Source organism: Protopterus annectens, chromosome 5.part0 (assembly GCF_019279795.1).
Source record: "Protopterus annectens isolate FY-2018-M chromosome 5.part0, PAN1.0, whole genome shotgun sequence".
Taxonomy (NCBI): domain Eukaryota; kingdom Metazoa; phylum Chordata; order Ceratodontiformes; family Protopteridae; genus Protopterus; species Protopterus annectens.
This window is the reverse complement of record NC_056735.1, coordinates 1,739,362,616-1,739,377,930: the sequence shown is the minus strand read 5'-3', so window position 1 is coordinate 1,739,377,930 and position 15,315 is coordinate 1,739,362,616. Positions and strand designations below refer to the sequence as shown.

The window sequence follows — 15,315 nt, the reverse complement described above, 5'->3', positions numbered from 1 at the left end:
AACTGAAAGCATTACCATGTAAACTGAAAATTCTATGATGATGATAAAAGGCCAACTATAAAGAATTCTACCAATATGCCAAAGAACAGTGTCACAACATTTGGAGAAAAAAAATCTGTTGCACTGATTCAAGTTACTTCAAAACAAGCACAACTGTTTGACAGAAAACAAGCCAAAACATTGACAGTTTTTAAAATATATGAGGTCTTAAACCTCTTAAAAATAACTCCCATGCTCAAAAAATGTCAATCCATACAATATGCAATCCATTTCCTCAAAGCCTTATGAGGATTTTACACACAATTATTGCAGGCTTTGTGATGTAACTCCAACTCATAAAAGGTGCAGCTGTATAAAATAACATAAAAAGAAGTCATGTACTCATCATAACGTTCCGTCTGTGTTGTCGATCTTCATTCATTCTTGACGAATGGGACTCTATCCCCATCCTTGGAACAGGCTCGGCTGTTATACAACTTGCACAAGTCAAAAAACTCTCGAGCTAAGACTCTATCCATAATGCCCCTCGCTTCAAAACCTCAGATCAAGTTTGAAGACCATAGCAACAGTGTACACAGAAACTGCAAGCAGAACCAATGTCCAAGGTAAAAACCCCTATGGAAAACCCAGGGCAAGGGTTTGATCCCCCAGGAAATCTACAGGAGAGGGAAGGTGGGTGGGATGTCAAAAATGAATGAAGATCGACAACACAGATGGAATGTTATGACAAGTACATAACTTCTTTATCTGATGTTGTCAATCTTCATTCATTCTTGAAGAATGGGACAGGGTCCCAAGCTACTTTATTTCCTGGGTGGCCTTATGGAAAGATACTCCTGAGAACAACAGAGCCCAAGAATGCTCTTCCCCTGGACACCATATCCAATTTGTAATGTGTGATAAAGGTACAAGGCATAGCCCAAGTTGCAGCTGAACATATTTCGTCAATGGAAGCTTTTGAATGAAAAACAGTTGATGTGGCAAATGATCTGGTTGAATGCACTCTTACAGGTGCAGGTAACTTCTGGTTATGTTCATAAATTAAAATAATCTCTCAACCATCTAGATAAAGTCACTTTTGACACAGCTTTTCCCACCTTTGGGCCAGAAAAGGAAATAAACAATTGATCTGATTTCCTGGACTCTCTAGTCCTGTCAAGGTAAAAATGTAATTGTCTATGAATGTCTAGTAAATGCAAGCAATAGTCACCTTTATTAGAAAACTGCTAAGTCAATAGTTTGATTAATATTAGACTCAAAGACCACCTCAGGAAGAAAAGAAGGGTTAGTCCTCACCGTCACCCTGTCTTTATGAAAAATTATATACGGGGGGGGGGGGGGGTTTCACTCACAGTGCCTGGATTGCAGAGACTCTTCTGGCAGAAGTAATGGCTACTAGAAAACAAGTTTTCCAAGAAAGGAATCTGAGATGAGAATTAGCCACTGGTTCAAAGGGAGGTAGTACTAAAGACTGCAAAACTGAGGTTAGATCCCATGGAGAATTTTAATAGTAAGGCACCTTTGAGAAAAATCTTGCATAGGCGATGGAAAATTAAAGAATGGTCATCAAATCCATTGGGAAAATTAGAAATGGCTGCTAACCGAACTCTAATGGTGGAAGTAAAAGCTCCTTGGTCAAAAAGGACGGCTAAAATTACAAAACTTTTCAACAGGTGCCAAGAAGTAGTCTAAATTGTTTTCAGAGGCCCAAATTGAAAGTCTCTTCCATTTACTGGAATATAGTCTCCTGGTGGAAGGTCTATGGGAAGCCAGAAGAATTTTGTGCATGGGAAAAGTAATGCTATACCGCCTGGCGGTTAACAGAATTGGAGAAACCAAGCTGTGAGTGTGCATAAACTGGGATGCATCAATCCCTGCGGGTGAGACAGAAGGTCCGGAGCGGAGTTCAGAACCCATGGATGGTGAATCAAGTGAGGCCATAGAAAGGGGAACCAAACTTGCCTGGGGCAAAAAGGAGCAATGAAAATCATTTTTGGTTTGCAACCTTTAAACTTTCCTTATGAAGACAGGTATGATGAGAAAGGCGGGGAAGGCATAAAGAAGAACCAAGGGCCAATCGAGAAGAGTGTCTCTCTCAGGCTCCCCCTGAGGGGGAATTAGGGCAAAGTAGTTGCTGCACTTGTTCATTGGGGAGGCAAAGAGATCGCAGCAAGGCTGGCCCAAGCGGCAAAAAATTTCTTTTGCCACTTTGGAATTGAAAGAGCACTCGTGAGGCAGTAGAATGTGGCTGCTCACCTTATCCGCTATCCCATTGGAGCTCCCTGAGATATGTGTTGTCACAAGAAAGCAATTGGAAGTCATCGCCCATTGCCACACTCTGAGAACTTCCTGGCAAAGGGGGTAAGATTTGGTTCCATCCTGTTTGTTGGTGTACCATACCACTGACATGTTGTCTGACTGGATCGAAACTGTTCCCAGAGGAAGAGCAGATTGAAAGAATTGCATTGCTAGGAGCACTGCTCTCATTTCCAGGACATGATGTGCAAGCTGGCCTGCTGTGGAGACCAAGTTCCTTGGACTGTTCTCCCCAGATAATGTCCCCCACCTCATTTGGGGGGCATCCGTGGTCACTATGGCCTTGGGTTGAGGGGGAAACAAGGGACAGCCCATTAGGATTTTCTTCTGACTTCATCCACCAGGATAGATCCTTTTTGCAACTGCTTGCTACTAAGATCGGGTGAGTCACCAGATGAGGGAGAATGGACAACTGAGAAGCTAGAATCCACTGAAGTGTCCTCATGTGAAATTTTGCCAAGGGAACTAAGGTGATGGCTGCCACCATAGATCCTAAGGTTTGAAGGACAACAGTGGGCACTTTGCTTTTTACTAAAATGAGCTGAATTTGAGACCTTATCTTTTGGATCCTGTAAAAGGGTAGAGAAGCTATACAGGAAACTGTGTTGAGGCAGGCTCTTATGAATTCTAGGTCCTGAGTGGGAGACAGCCAAGACTTTTCTTTGTTGACAGCTATGCCCAGAGCACTGAACAAATGTATGATGAAATCTATGGCTTGAAGCAGTAGATGCCCAAGTGAGAAAACAGTCTTCTAGATAAGGAAACAGCCGGAATCCGTGTAGTCTCGCATGAGCCGTGCCTGCTGTCATGCATTTGGTGAACACTCTGGAGGCTATGGCGATGCCAAAGGGCAGCTCTCTGAACTGACAATGACCAGCCCCTAGCTGAAAAAGAAAGTACTTTCTTGAGCGTTTGTCCATCTTTATGTGGTAAATACGCGTCTTGAAGGTCTATAGAGCACATCCAATCATTTTCCATAGAAAGGGGAGAATAGACTGAACCATGACCATCCACAATTTTTGCCTACTGAACAAACTTGTTCAGAAGGCTGAGGTCCAATATCAGCCTCCAGTCCCCCATCTTCACTGGCACTAAAAAGAACCTGGAGTAAAATCTGGATCCTATCTGGTCTGGTGGGACTTCATGGATGACTCTTTCTAGCAGATTTTGAACCTCTATGGTTGCTTGATCCCTCTGACTGGGTGGAACATCCGGGATTTTTCTCACTGATCTTGAGAAAAGGGTGAAAGGGATACAATAGCCTCGGGTAATGATTCTCTGCACCCAAGTATCGGATGTAATTTGTCATCACGCTGTTGAGTGCTGTGAGAATCTTTCCCCAACTTCCCAGAGATAAGCAATCGGGTCTCCTTTCAGGAGAGCTGGTAGGGTTGTCCAGGGAAAGTCTCTCTGGAACCCTGGTTTTGCAGGCCACCTCTGCCTTGTGGCCGGCGTCATCCATCTGAGTTCCCCCTTCTGCCCAGAGAGGAGCTGCCACCACGTGTCCTGGAAAGACCCTGGAGACTTCTTGAACCACATTTTTCCACTCCTCTGATACTTGGAGTACGATTGCTGAGTAGAAGAAAAACAAATGCCCACAGCAGACAGGGTCTTTCCACTCTTTTCACACCTGGCTAGTGTCCTTCACCTTGGGTCCGAACAAAGATGTTCCGTCAAAAGGAGCATTGATGAAGGAAGACTTGAAGGGCTCCACAAATTCACACAAGCACATCCAGGTGGGCGCCTTATGGCAATACCAGAACCCACTGTTCTGGTCATGCCTTCAGCTGTGTGTGCAATAAGCCTCATGGACGAGTTCAATATAGACTCCAGGGTGGTTAGCTGAGAGGCAACCTTATTCCTGCACCTCACTGGACACAGCTCCAGTGAGAGTATCCTATAACTCCTTAATCAATAATCAGATCTCTCTGGAGTCCAGCAAAATGTGCCAAGTAAAGTTCAAGGACTTGAGTGTGAAGGTCGATGAAGCATAGACCCACTTTCCAAATCTGCCCACTGTCCTAGACTCCCGGTTAGGAGGATATACAGTAGGACTCTTATCGGCAAATTCCTCCTTGGTGGCTTCTGCCCCCACCATGGCATCTAATGCTAAACCCTTGGCCCAATATTGGTGATCCTCTGACGGGGATAGAATTTTATCTGGACTCCAGGGAATAGGTTTTATGGAGTCAAGGACCTTACAAGCCAGCTGCGTGATCAGCTTAAGATAGTCAGTGGGTGGGGTCACCCAGGAAGTAGATGGTCGAGTAACGAACACTTGCAACTACACAGATTACGCTGAGGTTGGGTTTTGGGGCTTACCCCTCTGCTTGAGGATCTCTAGGATGTCTCCAAAGGAGACATCTTCAGGGAGGTGACCAGGAGGAACACTCCCCTTCATTGAAATCCGTGTCCTCTGTGACAGATTCTTCCGAGGAATCTAGGTGCTTCCTCTTGCGCGTCTTCTTATGGGGGGGTCCTCAGCAGGAATCTCTTAGGAAGACTCCTAAGACGAGGGGCCCTGTACAGAGGTAACTTGAAGCTTCGCTGATCGCTATCCTGGTCCACAGCTGACACTAATCTCCACAAAAGAAGATATGGTAATGTGGCACTTAGATGCAGGAGGGACCAGCTGAGAACCTGCAGAGGCTAAAGTTCTCTCCAAAACCTGGAAGGCAGGACCACCTGAAGAGGAGTGGGAGCCTGGAACGAGAAAGACCACCTCGGAACGGAGGTCACACCCTGCTCAGACAGTCCTCCCTCTGAAGTAGGAGCTGGGGAAGGAGCCCCAACTGAAAGTCCCGAGAGCCAAGGTTGGCTCCAAATAGAAAACATGAGCTGATCAGAGACCCTCTGAACTGGCAGTGGAGTCTTGGCCCCGAGAATCTGTCGGTTCTGAGGAGGGAACCGAAGAAGTCAAAGCAACATCCAGTGCCGAAGTAAGGATGCCCAACAGCACCAGAACAGCTACTACCGGAAAAATCAAACTGCTGGGCTCAAACTCTGGTGGAAGTCAGAGGAGGAGATAGCAGGTGTCCTTGGAGAAGATACCCCAACTCCAGGAGGAAGAGGGGCCTGAGAAGGGGCAGTAATATCTCTGGCCAACAGCTGATCCACCAATCTCATGATGTCTACCTTGGAGAGACTCCTGGAGGATTGAATGGATGCCCCTGGAGATGACTCTAGTTGGTCCAGAAAGGGACTGGGCAGCTGGCCCACAAAGGGGTCTATGGAAGGTGAATACCTTGTCCTGGGAAGATTCGGATTTAGTTTCTACACTGTCGGGGTGGGTAAAGCCTGCTACGGCACTGTTGGAGAAGTCGGCACTGAGCCGGAAACAAAAGATGCCGGTGCCAAAGGCACCATAGTAGCAGTAGTCAGTGCCGAGGATTCTTGAATTTGTAGCTTCGGTACCTTTGCTTTCGGTTTCAAGGAGGTAGTCAGAACTGGAGCCTTTTGTTTTTGGGCTACTGGTACCACGGGAGACACAGGTAGTGAAGTGGCTCTTCTTTTTGGTGGGGTCTGATTTCAGAGGGGAATCAGACTTGCACAAAGCTTCACAAAAAGAGGTTTTCAACATGGCCTTTAAAATTAGTTTATTTCCATGCTTGACGAAGGACCAGTGGCTAAAAGCCTGGCAGATTATCAATTTTGGTCAAGATGTGGAGCTCCTAGACAGACACGAAAGATGCCCATCAGAACTGGGCATCTTTCTTCCACAATCTTGGCACTGTTTACATCCAGAATTGCCATTATGTTTTTCTGCCATTTTAATAATTCACGTTTAAATGTAAATCTTTAAACACACACAGACACACACACTAAGGATAGATGGAAGGTCTACCAACGATGGTAGTGGAGAATACCAAAAAAGGTAAAGGAAAAGAAAGAAAAGAGGTACCAACGATGGTACTAAGAATTACCACAAGAGGTAAGAAAGGAGGGAGAGGGAGTTACAAACAATGGTAACAGAGATCACCAAAGTTATAGGATATAGTATTCAAACACACAGTTGAAGCAATATAAAAAGTGTACACACCCCTGTTAAAATGCCAGGTTTTTGTGATATAAAAAATGAGACCACAATAAACAATTTCAAAACTTTTCCCATCTTTGATGTGACCTATAACCTGTACAATTCAATTGAAAAACAAACAAATCTGTTAGGAGAAAAATATAGAAAATAAAAAACATACAATAAGCTGGTTGCAAAAGTGTACACACCCTTAAACTAATACTTTATTGAGGCACCTTTCACCTCAACATATTCTGATAGGCAAATTATCATTCATTTTTGTATTATTTTGACTATGGCTCTTGGCACAGCAATAATTTGGAATGTGTAGACTTTCAATCAACACTCAGCCTTGGTAATAGAAGCTATGCAACATGCTCCGGACAACAGGCTGCAATAAAACTATCTCTGGCTTTGGAAGGTAAATCCATTTTGGACTGGTAATCTAGTTTGTAATGCTGTAACAGAAACAGTGTGAGGACGAGCAACTTAAATGTAGATATATTTGACCCCCTTTCTCCATGGGAATCCATAATGCATACGTGAACAAATGAAAGGGTAAACTCAGGTGGCTTGCACTTTTCTAAGCAATCATTATACTTCTTCCCTTCTAGTCATATCATTTGAATGGATGCCCAGTGCATGACATGTAAATGCAAGACATTCAGCCTAAAAGCAGTCACTTTATGACAAGATTCCATGCCCAAAGTCAGTCTATAAAGCATGTCAAACAGCATGAAGACAGCCATGATAAAAAAGTAACATGTACACACACAGCCTATAGCAGGACAGAGAAGACAACTCTTTCAGAATAGTGTCATAACATCAGTGTTTTACTGTACCAGTCCTCTAGTAGAATGGTAACTTACTGTTTAAAGTGCAATAATGATAAAGTTACACTTACTATCTCAAAGCAGTACCATTCCCAGCCTTCAACCAAAGGCAGATCAGCTATGTTGAGTTTTTATTGTCTCAGAAAAAAGGTACCAGGTCCATAAGGGAAAAAATAATCTTGATTAACAAGGAGGGGAGGGATATCACTTATTTATAAGACAAGAAACCAAATGTCTACCACTATGCTGTTACATAAATGTACTACTAATCTCTCACTCTCAGTTCATGACTTACGGATATAATATGAATCTTTTTCCCTCTACACTGTGAGAAGAGGAACTAGCTATGAAGCCCTGAAAAACAGCTATACTAAGTTTCTCTACTGCTAGACTGAAAAAACATTTTTGTAAGCACGCGAATGAAGACCAAACGTCTTCTTCATAATCTCCCCTGCTGAAATCTACAGAAGTAGCTGCCTCTTGAAAGTAGCATGCCCTAAAAGAATCATGTAGAGGCTCACCCAATAAGTCATAAAAGGAAAGCAACACATCCTGTTACACAGTTGGAAGTAGGATCGGACATACATTGTGGAAACTATTAGAAGCAACAAAAGAAAAGCTGATTTGATATCCTAATGTTGTTAATTGATAAAATATTCTGATGTTAATTCTGGAAACAGAAGATCACAACTACCTCCTCGGGCCCTTAAAAAGCAACATCCCTTCCCCCAGATTCTGTGGATGAGAATAAAGTGAGGGCAGGTGAAACTTACATTTTTAATGCAGAGTCTAACATAACCTTTGAATAAGGCATCTCTGGCTACAGTCAGTAAAACAAACCAAATGCTGTCTTTGTGAAATGTACTGGAGAATACAAATCTTGAAGATATGATATCTCTTTAGCTGAAGCAACAGTCTAAATACAGCCCAAAGGTCTCAATACATACCACATACCCTAGACAGCATGAACCTGGATGCCAATGGAATAAGGCGAGTAACAAAAATGCACAAGTGAAACTGAACTGTGTGACAAATTTAATGCCCACTAACAAATTCATGGACAAATACCCAGAAATTGACCAGAATTTTGTTATCCTGCATCCTAACACTATCCAAGACAGGGCATGCTGTCAAGGAAGACAATGAAACCCAGCAGGGGTACTCAATGAGTCATTTGTTAAGATCACAATCTGATAAAGTCAGAAAAAATGACTGCATTTATTGCCAACGCTACCACTGGATGAACCATGGTCCGTTCCAAAAGGTCTTGCTCAAAACAAATAGGACGTTAATGAGCAGCACTGAACAAAACACTCGAATTTAATGACCGGCATTAGCTTCAGCACTAAACAGACCCGTTCCTGGTGAAACGTGCATTTTCTTAATCTTTTCAATCACATTCTCAACACAAGGCTTCTCTAAGTCAAGCATGTGCTCTCGCGATGAAACTTTACACTGGTGAATTAAAGGCATAATAAACTGCATGAAAAGCACACACACAAATGGGAACACTCATTTAAAATAACACCTTCACTCGAGTTCCCAAACTGTTACACCATCAGGGAAGTAGCCTGGTCAGACACACCACTATGATAGACGCACAACAAATTCAATGTCTAATAAAAGAAAGTTACATATTTACTATAAAGAAAGATCCATGTTGTCTGATTTTCATATGGCTTAATATATGGGTTGTCAGTTCTGACCGGATCCAACTTCGGCAACAGATTCAAAGCATTCACGGTTCCAGGGCTCTGAATCTTAAAAAGAGCTCTTTGGGATCTTTATGGAAACTATGAAAGCGTCACTGTGGCATAAACGAAAAACTGAAATTGCTACCATTTGAACTTTTATGGTAGAATAACTAGAGCCTTTGTGAAAAAGTTCAGAGAAGAATTCCAAGATGGAGGGGGATAGGTGCAGAAAAGGGGTCCAAACACTTGGCTACAGCCCGAACAGAAAATCTGCTCCATTTGCTGTGATGCATCTTTTTTGTAGCAGACTTCTGGGAAGCCGAAATCATATCAACAACCATATTGGAAAGCCTGGCATCTCTGGCTACAGTCAGAAATGGAAAAAAAAAACAAAAAAAACAAGCAGTTAGCTTTATGTTGGTCTGGTCTAGAGGACATGTAGAAGATCTCGATACTGATCCAGCAACCAGGAGGGGGTTGTACTGGTAAAGGCCACAGGAAGGAGAACCATGTTTGTTGGAGCCAGAAGGGGACAATGAAGATTACTCTGGCCTTGCACTGTCTGGCTTTCTGAATGAATATGTTCATGAGTGGTAATGGGGAAAGGCATAAAGGAGGCCTGGGGTCAATTGTACACCAGACGGTGATTGACCCTGTAGAGGGATCAGGGCAAAGTAACTGCTGCACTTGTTGAGATAGGAGGTGAAAAGTTTGCAGCAAAGTTGGCTCCAGTGATGAAAAATTGAAGTTGCTACTATTAGATTGAGGGACCACTAATGAGGTGGTAGGGTAGTCCTTATAGGTTCATAAGTAGGTACTAGGCTATCAGCCCTGAGGCCTATATAAGCCTAGCCAAAAAGGTTCCCCGGCTTTCGCCACCCAAGAAAATTATTTTCCTGTGTCTCTGTCGAGCAGTGCCACAGAAGTGATCCCCAGGGTGTATTTTCTATTTCCCATCCAGTCATCAAGATTTTTCTTAAAGAGGGCCAATAAGGAGCTTTGCTTGACATGAATAGGTAGTTTGTTCCAGGGTATGGGAAGTCTCTGGGATAGGAATCTATCCCTCCAGCATGTTCTGTGTATTGTGGTGACAAGGTTTAGGTCCCTGGAGCGTGTGGTACAGAGAGATTGGGATTTCTTTAAGTATAACATGTCCAACAGCTCTGGGTTTGACATAGCTTTGTATGTTAGGCAAAGATCGCCTCTGAGTAGGCGATATGCGACGGAGTAAAGCTGGAGTTTTTTGAGACGGTCTGTGTATGGCATCTGTTTGAGTCCGGTAATCCTCTAAGTGAGGTATTTCTGTGGCCTTTCCAATTGTTGTTAGGTGCCTTGTGAGATGCATGCCAAACAGGGCATTGTACTCTATAATGGGTCTGATGAGGGATGAGTAGAGAGGAACAATGACCTCCTTTTTTTCCAGAGGAGAACCCTTTTGTGATGAGGTGTGCCATGTAGAAGGATTTCCTGACTACTGTGGCGATGTGGTTATCAAAGGAGAGACTACTGTCCCCATCTGTGTCCCGAGGTCTCATCACACTTTTGGTGTTTAGTGAGCTACGGACCTATGGGTACCGAGTTTTTCCCAAAAGGGATGACTATGCATTTCTTGGCATTGAGCTTGAGGCCATGACTTTGACACCAAGCATCTGTCTCTGTGAGGCTCTTTTGTAGAATGTCTACATCATTAGGTAATTGTATTATGGCTCCCAGTTTGCAGTCATCTGTGAACTTTGTTAGCCAAAGACCTTCTGTGTTGGCCTGCACTTCAGAGAAGTAGATGCCGAACAGGAAAGGACCCAGGACCGAACCCTGTGGTAACTTCACTCGTCTGAAGTCGGACTTGGAGTCGGCTACTTTTACTGTGTAGGTTCTGTCAGTGAGCCAGATGGCCACCCACCTTGTGACATAGGGATTTATGCCCAGTTTAGTGAGCTTATCTATAATTCCAGAGTGGGGGATGGCATTGAAAGCCTTGGTGAGGTTCAAGATAGGCTGTGTGCACTACCTTGCCCTCGTCTACGGCTCTGGTGACTGCTTCAAAGAAGTCAGTCAGGTTTAGTAGACACGATCTACCTTTTACAAACCCAAACTGAGTGGGGTCCAGGGTTTGGAGGTTACCCATGTCTTTGTTTATAAGCTCCAAGATGATATGGTCCATGGCCTTACAGACCAGGCTAACAGGGCGGTAGTTTTAAGGGTCCGTAGTGGCACCCCCTTTGTGGAGTGGAATAACTGTCGCTGTGCGCCATTCAGTAGCTACATAGCCTGAGGTGAGGCTATGACTGAACATGCTACTTAGGTGGGGTGCCAATTTGTTCTGTAGTTCGTGCAGTACGCAGCCTGGGATGTTGTCTGGTCCCATGGATGCTGTGTTCTTGGCTTTGGAGAGTGTGGTCTTTTTACTTGTTCATCCATGATTACAGGGGCTTTGGATTCTTCCGGTATTAAGATGGGCCTTTCGGAGAGTGAGAGGGCGGTAAAGTTAGCACTTTATATTGGTTGGTTCTGTATATTTAGTGCCATTGTGCTGTAGCTCAGAGCAGATCTAAGTGTTGCCATTGAGATTCTTGACATAGCTGTAGATTTTGTGGTTTTCTTTGGAATCAGTGGTGACTTTTTCATAACTGGCTTCGGAGGATTTTATGAGGGATCTCAGCTTCCTGCTGAGGCTGACCAGGGAGTTCCTCCAATCTTGGGATTTTACTCTTTTTTACAACAGCTTCTTCCTTCTGTTGTAGAGCTTGTTTATGGCAGGGGACCACCAGATTGGCTTCCTTTTTTTGGAGGATAGCGTCTTGGTTCTGTTGGGGATGGCATGATCCATGCACTTGTCTATGTGCTTATACAGTGCATTTGTGTAAGATTCAGCAGTCGTACCTCTATTTTCCGTCTGCATGGGTGTTGTCAAGTTTGCCACTTCTGTCTTAAGAAGCATGAAGTTGGCTTTGGAGTAGTTTTTGATGGTGGTTTCCTTAATGGGTGGTGGGGGTGGGATATGGATGTCTACGGTGATTAGCTTGTGGTCGGATCTGACCAGTGAGGAGTTGACCTCTGGCGTGGAACACCAGTTACCCATATTGGTAATGACAAGGTCCAGAATATTGCTGCCCCTGGTGGGGGTGTGGAAAAGCTGATCCAAGGCATTGGAATTTATGAATTCCAGAAAATGTTGAGCAAATGAGTTGGTACAAGAGTTTTCCCAGTTGATGGTGGGATAGTTGAAATTGCCCATAATTAAGGTATTGGGTTGTACCCTTAATATTTTCCAGTATCTTAAGAAATGAACAGTGGGAATACTGGGGCATGGTGACCAGTAACAAGCTACAACCAGGATTGCAGTCTTGCCCAGTGTTAGTTGCACTTGGATAATTTCGGATGGATTATGTTGAGCAACTAGCCTGGAGGTGTGGATATCCTTACTGAATATGGACACGCCTCCACCTTTAGTGTTTTGGTCCGGGTTAGGTGGCCGAAAGGTGTGGTATGAATTATAGCCTGGTAATGCAGGGGTGCTCTCTGGAGTCTTAAACTAGGTCTCTGTCACTGCACAGATGTCAATGTTCTCCATTTTAAGGAGTGCCTCAATTGAGTGCATTTTGAGGTTTAGACTTCTAGCACTGAGTAACATTACCATCACAGTTTGCTTGCCTGTACCTGTTACAGTGGTGAATTTGATATTTGAACCTTGCCTAAAAAAGGCACTAAGGGGGTGGCAAGATCCTTAGCCAGTATCCGGAATCCCTGGGGCGAAAGGTACAGGCCATCTCTGGCAAAGCATCGTGGTCTGTCGACCATATCGTCCCAGGTAAAGAAAAACTGGATACCCTTAGAATAACACCAGAAGCTTAGCCAATTGTTGAAGTCAATAATTTTGTCCTTGTACTGTGGTATCATTCCGGGCGATGCCAGGATGCTACTCAGGGCTAGGGTCATGCCTGCCTGGGCTACAAGATCCGTGTCTCTTTTCATGTAGTCCAGGGAGGTACGTCTCAGGTCATTCACACCAACATGGACAATGACAGAGTCATATTTTTACTTGTTGTGGAGTGACCTGAGTGTTTGCGTTATGTGGCAGATCCTGGCACCAGACTTGCAGCTGACAGTAACTTTCTCCTTGTTTAGCCTGGTGAATGGGACATCAGTGTGCCTGACTATAGAGTCACCTATGACTAGTGTGTTGGGTACGTTGTTTTGCCTTATGGGCTGAGGTTGAGTGGCACACTGATTTTGTGGGCTGTGTCTCATTTGGGTAGTGTTGGGAGGTGGTGGTTGTCTGTGTTTCCGCTTGGAAGGTCTCTGTTGCTTGGGCAGATTTTTATTGAGAGCCTCCGTGAATGTGAGTGTGTGCTTTGTGTTTCTATGTGTGGGTTTTGAAGGACTATCTATTGAGTATGGTGCAGTGCAGGTGTTAACCTTCTTCTCTTGACTGTCTAGTCCAGTCTTGGCTGGAGAGAGCTTCGCTTCCAGTTTGGCTATATAAGTGCATCTCTCACAGGTTGTAGTGTTGGTGGTAGGAGGAGAGGGTTGTCAGTGTACATGAGACAATTGCTACATTGCCCCAAGATGCCCAGATTCATCAGGTGGATAGGAGAAAACACCGGGAGCTGACCCATGGACATGCCTGGATAGGTGCTTATTTAAGTACTAAGAACTGTTTTTCTCCTGACAAGTGAGGAAAGTTGAGTGCTGTAGTAATGTGTAGTTTATTTAGTGCTTACAACGAGTTCTGAGCAAGTGCTGAGCAAAGGAAACCGTTTTGATTGCTGAAACTAGAAAACTAGCTAGTTTTAGCACCAATCCCAAGAAGAGAAGCAGGCCACGGCCTGTTTGGTGACCCACAGTCTTGTCCCAGATGATGCAAGGGTCTGCAGGCTTGCAGTCTTTTTCTGGTAGATGCCTCGAATAGCAACCAGACCAATCAGGTATGTTAAGCACAGACACTCGCTCTCCAACCAGAAAGAGTCAGGAATCAATGCACTCTGCTCTTACTCTCTCACCAGAATCAGAATATAAGCACAGAATCTAAGCTGTCACCTATAAAGCAGTTAAGCTTTCTAGTGATCAGCAGTCTCCATGAAATAATGTAACTGCACTCCTTCTCTCACCAGGAAAAACAGAAGCACTAATCCCAAGATGACTACTGAGAGGCAGAATGTGGGCTCTACAATAACTGGTGGTCTTGCAATAGATGCTTATAGGTAAGATGAAAAAAATGGTTTATCCTAAACACTGCAGTGTGCACTACAGGAGTTAAATATGAAAGTAATTAGAAGTTATGTACTCACCATAACGTTCCATCTGAGTAGGTGGATTCATTTGTCTGCAACCTGTGGGTTATGGATCCGATATCAGATCCGAACCGGCATGGTTTATCCAGCTATGGATCCGAGCTCCTAGCTCCTCCCCCCTCACCCATAATGCCCTGCTCTCCCTACATGACCTCAGATCAAGTTTGCCCTGTATCCAATACCCTAACCAAAGGGTAACACATTCTATGCAGGAAACTGACCAGGCCAGGGGGATAGGAGGGCGGGATGGTTGCAGACAATGAATCCACCTACTCAGATGGAACGTTATGGTATGTACATAACTTCTAAATCTGAAGTAGGAGATTCATTTGTCAGCAACCTGTGGGACAGAGTCCCCACCTACCTGAGTCTTGGGCGGCAGTCATGGAAGGATATTCCGGAGCACCGCGGAGCCAAAGGATGCTCTACCTCTAGACGTGATATCCAGCTTGTAATGAGAAATAAAGGTATGAGATGAAGCCCAAGTGGCTGCTGAACAAATGTCATCCAGAGGAATCCTAGCCTTAAAGGCTGCTGAGGTAGAAACAGACCGGGTCGAGTGAGCATGGACTCCGTCCGGTGCGGGCCTCCCGGAAGCTTGGTAAGCTAATAGAATACACTGGGAAATCCAGCGTGACAAGGAGACTTTGGAAATTGGTTTACCCAGATTGAATTTGGCAAAGGAAATGAACAATTGGTCGGATTGCCTGTGACCAGCTGTCCTGTTAAGATAAAAACTAAGCTGCCTGTGAACATCCAATGAATGCAGCTTGTACTCGCCTTTGTTCTGATATTTAGGAAAGAAAACAGGGAGGTTGATGGACTGATTAATGTTTGCTTCTGAAGCTACCTTAGGAAGAAAAGAGGGATTGATCCTGAGGTACACGCGATCCGGATGGAAGACCAAATAAGGCGGCTTCATGGACAGGACTTGAAGTTCCGAAACTCTTTTGGCCGAAGTAATGGCTACTAAAAATGCAGTCTTAAGAGATAAGAATTTTAGATCTACTGTGGCCGCAGGCTCGAAGGGGGGAGCGGTCAAGGCTGAAGAACCAAGGAAAGATCCCATGGTGGAACCGCCTGCTTGACAGGGGGTCTAAGCAGAAAGGTGCCTTTAGGAAGATTTTACATAATTTAGCAGACATAAGAGGTCCAGAGTCATGACC

General features: G+C 44.3%; 1 protein-coding gene across 1 annotated transcript in view; it reads right to left on the bottom strand.

The window, feature by feature from the left end:
* LOC122802410 (chromatin assembly factor 1 subunit B-like) overlaps positions 1-15,315 on the bottom strand; it is a 586,696-nt gene that overhangs the window by 2,298 nt on the left and 569,083 nt on the right. The gene's annotated exons all lie outside the window — the stretch shown is intronic.